The following is a 12,592-nucleotide window of genomic DNA, read 5'->3' on the forward strand; positions in this document are numbered from 1 at the left end:
TAAATACTATTTACCGTGTATGTGAACTTGTAGCTGTCATAGATAGATTTGCTGGAGCTCACCCTATAAAATTTTACTTGCATTCACAAACATGAATTAATGCAATGTCCGTAGTCATGTATTTTAATAATCATTTTATTGCACTAGTGCTTTAAAAAAATTTCGAAAAAGATTAAATGTCCAGTAAACTGATGCAAATAGAAACAATCACATTAACCTTAACACAAGAGAAGATCTTAACACAAGAGAAGGTACCACAGCTTATAACTACAGGTAGATCTTAACACGAGAAAAGGTGAACCACAGCTTATAACTACAGGTAGATTTTAACACAAGAGAAGGTAACACAGCTTATAACTACAGGTAGATCTTAACACAAGAGAAGGTACCACAGCTTATAACTACAACCATCTGCAAGACATTTCACATTCTCTTTGATAATCCTTAACACTATGGTAGTAAACGTAGAGTGTTTAGAATATTTGGCCGGCTTACATTCTTGTTGCGACTGTATAGTTATCCCGGAATCCTGCAAAACCTGGTCTAAAAGCTGATCCCGTAACCTGGAATCCATCTGCATTTTATCGTAGCGAGCAGTCAACTCCTTGAATTGAGATTCTTTCTGAGTACAAGCAAAGCCCTGAGTGAGAGCGAGTGAGAGAAGGTGCTCCAACAGATACTTGCTTTCATCAACAGAGGAGACATCCAAAGCTTTTGTCAAACTAGTCTCATCCTAACAAGTAAGGTAGTATGTGTAATGAGCACATTTTGTAATATGGTTCAGAGACATCATTACAAGCAATATAACAACCAGTTCTTCGAGTTGCGTTGTGATTGCAAAAGCAATGACCAAATTTGATGCTCAAACCAAAGAGCTATCGCAATATGTAAATGTAACTTGTTTTGTCGTAATATAAACTGATAAAAACTAATGAAAAAGGACTCAAGAAAAAAACAGCAGGGGTTCATTCTATAAGAATATATAACATGTTAACTGTTTCTTGAATCTATGAGAAGAATTTGAGCCATAATAAAATTATTGATATAGGAATAAAAGTGTCATTTCTTCTAGTGAATAACGACAGGTTAAAAGATTATCTTGGCTTATAATAATATTTTATATGAGAGACAAGATAGATATGAAAGGGCATGCAAGTCGTACGATGAGGTTTAGAGGTTGTTAGAGGGGTAGCGTTTTAAACATAACATGAACTGCTTCTAGTGAATTATTGAGAAAATGTTTCCAGTCGATAGGAGATGAACTCATTGTGGATGTCAAATAAAGGTGAAAGATTATAGATTCTGAATTAACAAAATCAAATGTTGCTGCATGACTGTAGAAGATAACTTTACTGATTTACATGCGCTTACGTAAATTCGAGTATAGCCATCTATGGGAACGGGCCGATAAATGGGAATTGTTAGCTAAGCCCGCTGTAACATTAAAAAGGATAAATAAAGCAATGAATAATTACTAAACATACAACACACTGATGAAATATATTAGGTAAATGCTTAGACAGGAAGCAATGCGAGATTACTAAATGCTTAGACAGGAAGCAATGTGAGATTAGTAAATGCTTAGACAGGAAGCAATGCGAGGTTAGTAAATGCTTAGACAGAAAGCAATGTGAGATTAGTAAATGCTTAGACAGGAAGCAATGCAAGGTTAGTAAATGCTTAGACAGGAAGCAATGCGAGGTTAGTAAATGCTTAGACAGGAAGCAATGCGAGGTTAGTAAATGCTTAGACAGGAAGCAATGCGAGGTTAGTAAATGCTTAGACAAGAAGTAATGCGAGGTTAGTAAATGCTTAGACAGGAAGCAATGCGAGGTTAGTAAATGCTTAGACAGGAAGCAATGCGAGGTTAGTAAATGCTTAGACAGGAAACAATGCAAAGTTAGTAAATGCTAGCAGTAGCCACTACAAGCCTAAGCAGACGCATAGCAAAAGCAAATGAACAAACCTTCGCCTCCTCTTCCATCTGCATGATATTGTTTTGGCACTCAGACACGTTACTCTGAATGTATGTCATATTGGTGCTCATCGTCTCCAGCTGATCTTCTAGGTCCATGGCGACAGTCGTCTGCAAATGAATAGGAGTTACACAACAACTACCTTAAGCGTGGTTCTCATATATGCCGCAAAGCACCGGCAACAGCACCGCAGGCTATGGCGGTGAAATGTGAGCCTACACGCCGGGTACCGCCGAGTACCACCGGTAGTTGCCGGCAGTTAACACAAGAGTTTAGCGCTGTTCAAATTTCGCAAATAGCCGCAAGCAAAACCTTCCTGAAATGCACCGTAGAGGTAAAGGCCACCATTATCAAAATGGCGTGGCGAGCGAACATTTTATGTGAAGCTGCGATTATGTTTAGCAATGCAGCTTTAGATGTGAACAGAAGCTGCCGATCCTAACGTCGCAAGCGTTTTGCTGCGCAAGTTACCGCCGGAGTCTCGCAATCGATATGGAAACCAGACTTTAGCAGCTATGAAGATGAGTTGAACATATCATCAACAAAATTTCAGCGCAATATAGTGTAACCGTGACATTACTGATTACTCTATGCAATGTAATGATTATGCCAGCAATTATCAAATAAGAGTCTGTAGAGAGTTTTCTGTTCAACAGAACAGAAAACATTAGAGAAACACAAGGAATAAGGCATTGGCTATTTACGCTGGCAAAATTATTATTTGCAAAGACACCACACACCCCTGATGGCTGTGTAGTAATAGAAGAAACTGATGTATTTGTGATTGGTTAAAAGTGTTGATCCCTGATTAACATAATCATGACACCAATTTGTTCATTTTCACAGTAAACCGATTTTTTTTTAAAGTTGCTTTGAACTAGTGACAACGATGACCAACAAGTATTTATATATGAAAAAGGCTGTTACTTGCTGTAAAAGATATGTGATGAACACTGGTGTAAATTGGAACTGCTTGCAGAAAATTTCAGGATATGTTAGATTAAATATTTTAAAGACCTAAGTTTTACTTGCAGTTTGATACAATTCATCAGCCTGAGTTCAAGTTGTAGTTGGACGATTTTAGATTATAAGTTGATGGATCTTTTTTTTAAGAAAACACAAGTGTAAATAGCTGTACAAACATTAGTGCAATGATAAACTATGGTTTACCCATATCTACTACATATATGTATATATATATATATATATATATATATATATATATATATATATATATATATATATATATATATATATATATATATATATATATATATATATATATATTGTGTTAATACAATCATGTTCCAATAAGGGTAATGACAACATCCAATAGATGTTTTGATCTTTACTTGACCTAGGTTGATACTTGTAAAACATAACTAGTTATTCAGTAGTCTCGATCTGTGTAGTCGCAGCAGATGTTTATGCCATATGTCAGCTAAGAAATTTGCCCATTTTAAGAGCCTAAGAGTAATGACTATACATGTGTCCGACCTCATTTCTCCTAATGGCAGTGTCCAGCCTTTTACTGTACGCATCTATCTTCTTGCTGAGCTGTTCTCGCTTGTTAATGTGAAGATCCATCTCAGCTTCCATGTTGGCAATTGTCTGTTTCCGCACAACAACGGATGTAATGTACCGCTCAAGCTTGTCCCACTTGCTTTTCGCCACCTGAGTTAGAGTAATCGAGTAAAACGTAGTGTCCATTAGCACAGAGGACAAGACAACATAATATGTGTATATATAAGAAACATGCCATACACAAAAAAAATACTCTTCCAATTTAAGTGGCAGATTATTTTATATTACTTTAGGTTTAGCTGTAATCAGTAGAAAAAGTCACTAGTAAGTTGAGATTATAACAACAGGCTGTGAGAAACTTTGATATAAGAGGTGACATGAGATAACATGAGGTGCCATGAGATAACATGAGGTGACATGAGATAACATGAGGTGCCGTGAGATAACATGAGGTGACATGAGATAACATGAGATAACATGTGCTAGACGTATCAACAAAAGGCAAATAGTAAATCGCCGTCTGAGCAACAAGCAGTTATCTACTCTGCAATTGCTCATTTAACATTGTCTAGTTTTATCTCAGCTATAAGTTACGACCCAGTTAGTGCTATGGCCCAGCTATAAGTTGTTCTTCAGTAACTAACATTCGCTACCAGAATACTGTCCAGAAATGAAAATCATTCTGAAGCAAATTTGGCAGATTGATTGGGACAAAGAGGTTAAAAAAGACGATGCAAACAGTTACCTTGGGAGAGAAGAGAAGAGCTGCTGACTTGTGCCTAGAAGCAGAAGATGATGAAGTCTTGCCAGATGAATTTTCATGGGAGAGGTTTGCCCTATTTTTGGCCATCACCCTGGAAGAGGCGGACGAGTCTCTTTGTCTTTTCCTCAACTGACTGACCTCTTCGTGCTTGCGCTGGCAACACAATACGCTGACTTATGCAAACGCTAGGATAAAATAAAAATGATTTATATGTCAAGGATACATGAAATGTCGATGGCTATCCCAAGCCACCTACTTTTTACGACAGAATTAATTAAAACATCAGTAGACTGTTATATTCGTCCTGTAATTAATGAAGGCACTCTTTGAAAACTTAGAGACCAACATTTGAGTGTTGTTAAAGACCAACCTTGAGTATGGCATCTTTCTGTCTGTTTTGCAACTCCAACATGCGCACCTGATTGTCTTGTTGCCGCTTCTCTTTTTTCAGCTGTAGCAGCTCCTTATTCTTTCGTTGGTCACTAATCTTATTCTTCTCTGATTCCGTCTTCATTTGTGCCATCAGTCGCACCTGCAATAGCATCACCATAGTTGTCGAGATCTCCAAAACCAAGATCATGTGGTGGTGCAATAGTCAACACAACACATTACGAAGATCCCAAAAAACTCATACGCCAAACAATGATTTCCCATTCAAACTTTTCCCTGACTAACACAGATATAAATATAGTAGTGATGTCTCTCTGTGTAGGATTAAGTAAGACATAAATAAATATAGTGGTGATATCTCTGTGTAGGATTAACTAGCACATATAAATATAGTGGTGATATCTCTGTGTAGGATTAACTAGCACATATAAATATAGTGGTGATATCTCTCTGTGTAGGATTAACTAACACATATAAATATAGTGGTGATATCTCTCTGTGTAGGATTAACTAACACAGGTATAAATATAGCGGTGATTTCTCTCTTTGTAGGATTAACTAACACAGCTTTTGTATCGGTCAGCAAGCCTACCTTTATCTTCTTCATCTCATTCAGTTCAGTACTAAGGTCCCTGATGCGCCGGTCGTAGACAACTTGGTTCTTCATCATTTTGGCGTGCTCCTTTTTGGCAGCATTTACCTTATTGAGCTCCTGTTGCATGGTATCCGGCCGTTTCTCAAACTCCATTTTAACTTTGCGCACCTGCTCCTCCGACTGCTGCTTCTTGCTGCCTGAAAACAGAACTCACATAACAGTTTATTTCATTTGTATTTGCTATCCTGGTAACTGCTGTCCGGTTACGAATTAGCTGGTTGCAAAGCTAGCTACACGTTAAGATTATCAAACTCATACCAATTACTATCTAAATGACAGATTATTACACCGAAGCCATAGCACTGTATGGACTGAACTTTATAACTTGTTAAGAGCTAGCTGATTAACTGTTAACAGCTGATCTAACATATACTAGCTATAACAGCTGATCTAACATATACTAGCTATAACAGGAGGTTACCTAAGCTGCTTAGGACCTGGTTTCGTTCTTGTTCAACAGCCATTATTTGGTCCTGCAAGTTGCGCATTTTATCCTCGTAATGCTGACGAATTGTTTGCAGTTGTCGCTGGCTCCTTTCGAGTTCTTCAATCATTCTTTGTTTAAGTGAAATCTCTCCTGACAGCTCTGACAGGTCTTCTTGAAGATGGTCAGACTCTACAAGAATTAGAAATGATAAAAACCAGCTGATTATATCAAGTCCTGATGAGCATATGAAGGTTTTAGCAATGCTTTCGACCAGTATTCATATGGGTAGAATAGCACCAGTGTATATACGTATATGGGTAGAATAGTTACCAGTGTATATACGTATATGGGTAGAATAGTACCGGTATCTATACGTATATGGGTAGAATTGTACCGGTATCTATATGGGTGCTATTCTACCTAGTATAGATACTGGGTAGAATAGTATCTATATGGGTAATCTTGGCCTTGACCTTTAAACGGTTGCATCAACCAAGGGTGATCAACTGATCAAGGCGGCAAAAGAAATTAACTGAAAGCAGCTGTCATATATGTTATAGCAGTTGTTATATATGTTATAGCAGTTGTTATATATGTTATAGCAGTTGTTATATATGTTATAGCAGCTGTTATATATGTTATAGTAGCTGTTATATATGATATAGCAGCTGTTATATATGTCAAAATATGATGCTAGTAAGCGATCAATGAAAGTAATCTAGACTTGCACACTACGCTTACTGCTTCTAGCGAGCTGCTCTTCCTTGTGTTAGTCTAGCAAAACATTATCGAATTAATTGTTACATGATATACCTTACCCGCCTTAGCTTATTATGGCATAGACTTATTATGGCAATAACTCACTTAACAAGTTGTATACCATTACTGTTAACAAACTGTAGATTTCACCTTAGTTGGTGGTCTTTAATACTTCTGAAAAACTCAGATTTTGCCCCCAAGTGAACAATAGTCTAGAGACACCTCATTTAATACTCTAACATAGAATTCAATTCTTTTTTAAAAATTACAAATAAATAATTTATAGATAGGCTAACTTTCAATATTATTTGCGTTCAACAAAGTTTACATAAGTTGGTAAAGCACAATGTTCAAATACTATTTGACGAAGAAAAATGTAACTAGCAGTTGTGACAGAGCTAAAACATAAGTTAATCATGTAAAATGTATCAAATAGTTTGTAGCTCTGAAAGTTTCAAGTTAATTACAAAAGATACATGAACGCTACGTTTTTTGCGGCGTTAAGAAGAAAAGCAACAAATGACAGCCACTGACTTACATTTAAAAAATGTGTCAAAATGTGTAAGAGTTGAGGCTGTTGTGGCTAGACACACAAAATAACACGTCACATTGACAAATAAATGGACGAGTGCGAATTAGCCTTTACCAGGCGAAGGCCATGACTTTCTTGTTAGATTTTTTATTATCATTAGTTGTTATTATTAGCGTTTTTAAGGAAATTTTGTTGTGTAAATTTTACTGTTGGTTTTGAGAGAGAATAAATTGATTGGTTAAAAAAGGTCAGACTTTACAGAATCCAGCTAGTTTTTTTCTGCCTTAAAGAATAGAGAAAGCATAATATTATTATGCTTTATTAGTTATCTTGAGGTGTTGACTGATGTTCTAAAAAAAGAATCAAGGAGATTGACCTCCTTGAAGCTGAGATATAGACAGCCAAACATAGGTCTACCTAATAAAGAATCAGAGGGAAACCCTTCGAAAATCCCGAAAACTGTGACGTTTAAAATCGACTTAATGGTCATGTGCCGGAGTTGCGCACCCTTACCGCCGTTACTTATAATGATTGTTTTGGCTACGAGATGTGAAACGCTTGTCGCGATAGTAAATAATTTACATACTAGCTCTGGTTTCTCAGGAAAATCATCCAAACATTGTATGGTAAAGGCATTTGCCCACAACCCCTCGCCATGATTTTTTAAAGCAGAAGAGCAGATTTTGACTATTGTGCTTCAAATTTTAACTCGATCTCCACGGATATGCTCCGAAGATCATCTGTTCAACGAACGGCGCGTGTATAGTCTATATGCGATATCAGCGATTGCAGTTTGTTTAGAATAAGAAATAGGAATGGGACTTTTTGTTCCCTTCATCATTTTTCTACTGTGTATCTACTGCAGCATTCAGTTTATTTTCATGATTATCGTCACTATTAACAGACTGGAAGTTCACTACAGCCATAATCTTAAAAAGACTAACTTGACCGTGCTGCTCTTGCTATAAGAAAAGAAAACGATAACTTTTGCTTTGATTTTTCTATTGATCTATTATCTTATCTATGATTATTTTTTATGATTTATATAATATTCATAATGCATATTATACAAAATAATAATATAACTGCGTATAGAATAAATGATGTAACTAATATAATTTGTAGAAAATTCCAAATGATAACCGAGATTGATGATTAATTTAATTGATTCTATTTATTAGCTATAGTTAAAAAATCTGAACAACGCTAAAGATGAGTTTGAATAGGGAAGCTAAGTAGGAGAACAACAAAACTGAGCTGAACTAGCAAGATAGCGAAATGTTGCGAAATAATAGATGCGTGTAGTTATTTTATGCTAAAACTAATCTACACGTCAGAGGGACTGGTTCGGAATTCTAGGAGCGATGATTGTTAGGCTCAATTTGATTGTTCTATACTTCCAGGGATTAAACCAATTAAAACGCCGTGATTGTTATAGGAGAGCGCATTAGTTGGCTTAATTGACCAATGGCACACAAGTCGATTTCATACGTCATATATTGATGATTACCAAAACACTTTTGTTTTTTTGGTAGACCTGTGTTTGGCTGGCTATATCTCAGCTTCTGGTTGGTCAATCTTCTTGATTCTTTTTTTAGAACATCAGTCAACACCTCAAGATGAATAACAAAACATAATAATATTATGCTTTCTCTATTCTTTAACAAAACAACAACTTAAAAGCATTCTATATAAAACATGTAATATAATTATTAGGTTAACAAAACTGTGTTTTGCCAAATAAACAACGACATTGATTCAAATTGTCTTTGTAATTTATTCAAATATCCATTCGCATCTTACTGACACTTAACAATGATTGAACAATGCGTGCAGAGTTATTGAAATTAATAATAAATGCCTGTTCAATAAATCAATAAAGGTCAGTATTACCTGAGGTATTGAAGAAACGGAATTGTTATCCATTTCAGTAGGAAGTGTTTGCACAGAACTATCACCACTAGTGCCACAGCTATACCGTTCTAGATCTCTGCAGGCAGAAAAAGTAGGTCAAGGCCGGTCATACGGAGCAAGTTAAGGCCTGTCATACAGAGTAAGTTAAGGCCTGTCATACAGGGTAAGTTAAGGGCTGTCATACAGAGTAAGTTAAAGCCTGTCATACGGAGCAAGTTAAGGGCTGTCATACAGAGTGAGTTAAGGCCTGTCATACAGAGTAAGTTAAGGCCTGTCATACAGAGTAAGTTAAGGGCTGTCATACAGAGTAAGTTAAAGCTTGTCATACGGAGCAAGTTAAGGCCTTTCATACGGAGTAAGTTAAGGCCTGTCATACCGAGTAAGTTAAAGCCTGTCATACGGAGTAAGTTAAGGCCTGCCATACGGAGCAAGTTAAGGGCTGTCATACAGAGTAAGTTAAAGCCTGTCATACAGAGTAAGTTAAAGCCTGTCATACAGAGTAAGTTAAGGCCGGTCATACAGAGTGAGTTAAGGCCTGTCATACAGAGTGAGTTAAGGCCTGTCATACAGAGTGAGTTAAGGCCTGTCATACAGAGAGCTAAAAGCTACTAAAACTGATAGTAGCCATTTACTATAAATACTATTTACTGTGTATGTGAACTTGTAGCTGTCATAGATAGATTTGCTGGAGCTCACCCTATAAAATTTTACTTGCATTCACAAACATGAATTAATGCAATGTCCGTAGTCATGTATTTTAATAATCATTTTATTGCACTAGTGCTTTAAAAAAATTTCGAAAAAGATTAAATGTTCAGTAAACTGATGCAAATGGAAACAATCACATTAACCTTAACACAAGAGAAGATCTTAACACAAGAGAAGGTACCACAGCTTATAACTACGGGTAGATCTTAACACAAGAGAAGGTGAACCACAGCTTATAACTACAGGTAGATTTTAACACAAGAGAAGGTAACACAGCTTATAACTACAGGTAGATCTTAACACAAGAGAAGGTACCACAGCTTATAACTACAGGTAGACCTTAACACAAGAGAAGGTAACACAGCTTATAACTACAACCATCTGCAAGACATTTCACATTCTCTTTGATAATCCTTAACACTATGGTAGTAAACGTAGAGTGTTTAGAATATTTGGCCGGCTTACATTCTTGTTGCGACTGTATAGTTATCCCGGAATCCTGCAAAACCTGGTCTAAAAGCTGATCCCGTAACCTGGAATCCATTTGCATTTTATCGTAGCGAGCAGTCAACTCCTTGAATTGAGATTCTTTCTGAGTACAAGCAAAGCCCTGAGTGAGAGCGAGTGAGAGAAGGTGCTCCAACAGATACTTGCTTTCATCAACAGAGGAGACATCCAAAGCTTTTGTCAAACTAGTCTCATCCTAACAAGTAAGGTAGTATGTGTAATGAGCACATTTTGTAATATACTTTCAGGTATAAAACTTGTTTATAAAGTGCACTGTAACTTCTTGACAGATTAAAACAGCTTGGCGTGATAGAATAAAGTTCCCCACATTAAACCTCGCGATATTGCGCCATTTAAAAAGATGTTTGCAGAACATTGATGGTAATTCTAATAATAGCCACGCAGACACAGAGACGGACAAATACATTCATATACTTGCTCAGAACAGACACCTGCCATAAACGTGCAAAGGCATACACACGGACAGCGAACCACACACACACACACGCACGCACACACACACGCACGCACGCACACACACACACGCACGCGCGCACGCGCGCGCGCACGCGGGCGCACACGCGCGCACACGCGCACGCACGCACACGCGCACGCACACACACGCACACACACACGCGTGGACGCACATGCATACACACACGCACACACACAGGTATTCAAACACACATTAAATAGTGTTAAATGTATCTTTTACTTGCGGGTATAAAACTTGTTTTTAAAGTGCACGGTAACCTCTTGACAGATTAAAACAGCTTCGCGTGATTGAATAAAGTTCCCCACATTAAATCTCGCGAAATTGCCGCATTTCGAAAAATGTTTGCAGAGCTTTGATGGTAACTCTAATAATAGTCACGCAGACACAGAGACGGACAAATACATTCATATACTTGCTCAGAACAGACACAGACATAAACGTGCAAAGGCATACATACAGACACGGACAGCGACACACACACACACGCGTGCACACCCAAACTCAGATACACAAACATACAAAGATGTACAGACACAGCTGTGCACAGAAATACACAAGCTCACACGCAGAGACACACACAGAAACACACTTGGGCGATTAAACGAACACACACTTGCACACACACACATAGTCAGACTCACATACGGTCACGCACACACAGTCATGCGCAAACACGCTTGCACACACCAAACTCCCACCAACATGCATGCACAAACAAACACACTTATGTAACAGGATACATGTATGTACCACTAAATGCATCGGATTTGATTCGTTTATCAATCGCCAAATGTTCTATTGATAGTTCACCGTAGCAGCTTGATAACGGTCCCAAATAGTGACAGTTTGATAGTTCCAACTGTACCTTCAACCTTCGAGTTGAAAGGCCTTCCTTGAAGATTATGGTAACATCTTGACAAACTTGAAAATCTTGTTGTTATTGAACAAAATTCACCTTGGCGTACCTGCAACATTTGGAGCAAATTTTGAAAAAAAATAATGATAATTCCGATGACAGTCACCCAGACAAAGACAAACACACATTCAAAAACCTGCTAACAACTGCGAAGACACATACACATAGCACGAGGACAGGTGCGCAGACTCGCATAGACACACACATACATGTTCACACATACAAACAAAACGCATACACATCCAGGCGCACACACACACGCATAGAAACACATGGATACACACATGTATACACACATGCACACACACACGCACACATACTTGTATGCAAACACACATTAAATGGTTTTAAATGTATGTTTTACTTTCAGGTATAAAACTTGTTTATAAAGTGCACTGTAACTTCTTGACAGATTAAAACAGCTTGGCGTGATAGAATAAAGTTCCCCATATTAAACCTCGCGATATTGCGCCATTTAAAAAGATGTTTGCAGAACATTGATGGTAATTCTAATAATAGCCACGCAGACACAGGGACGGACAAATACATTCATATACTTGCTCAGAACAGACACCTGCCATAAACGTGCAAAGGCATACACACAGACACGGACAGCGACACACACACACGCAAACACACCCAAACTCAGATACACAAGCATAGAAAAATGTACAGACACGGCTGTGCACAGAAATACACAAACTCACACGCAGAGACACACACAGAAACACACTTGGGCGATTAAACGAACACACACTTGCACACACACACATAGTCAGACTCACATACGGTCACGCATAGCAGTCATGCGCAAACACGCTTGCACACACCAAACTCCCACCAACATGCATGCACATACAAACACACTTATGTAACCGGATACATGTATGTACAAGTAAATGCAACGGATTTGATTCGTTTACCAATCAATGTTCTATTGAGAGTTCACAATAGCAGCTTGAGAGAGGTCCCAAATATTGACAGCTTGATAGTTCCAACTGTACCTTCAAATTTCGAGTTAAAAA

This window comes from Watersipora subatra, unplaced genomic scaffold (genome assembly GCF_963576615.1).
Source record: "Watersipora subatra unplaced genomic scaffold, tzWatSuba1.1 SCAFFOLD_60, whole genome shotgun sequence".
Classification (NCBI taxonomy): Eukaryota; Metazoa; Bryozoa; class Gymnolaemata; order Cheilostomatida; family Watersiporidae; genus Watersipora; species Watersipora subatra.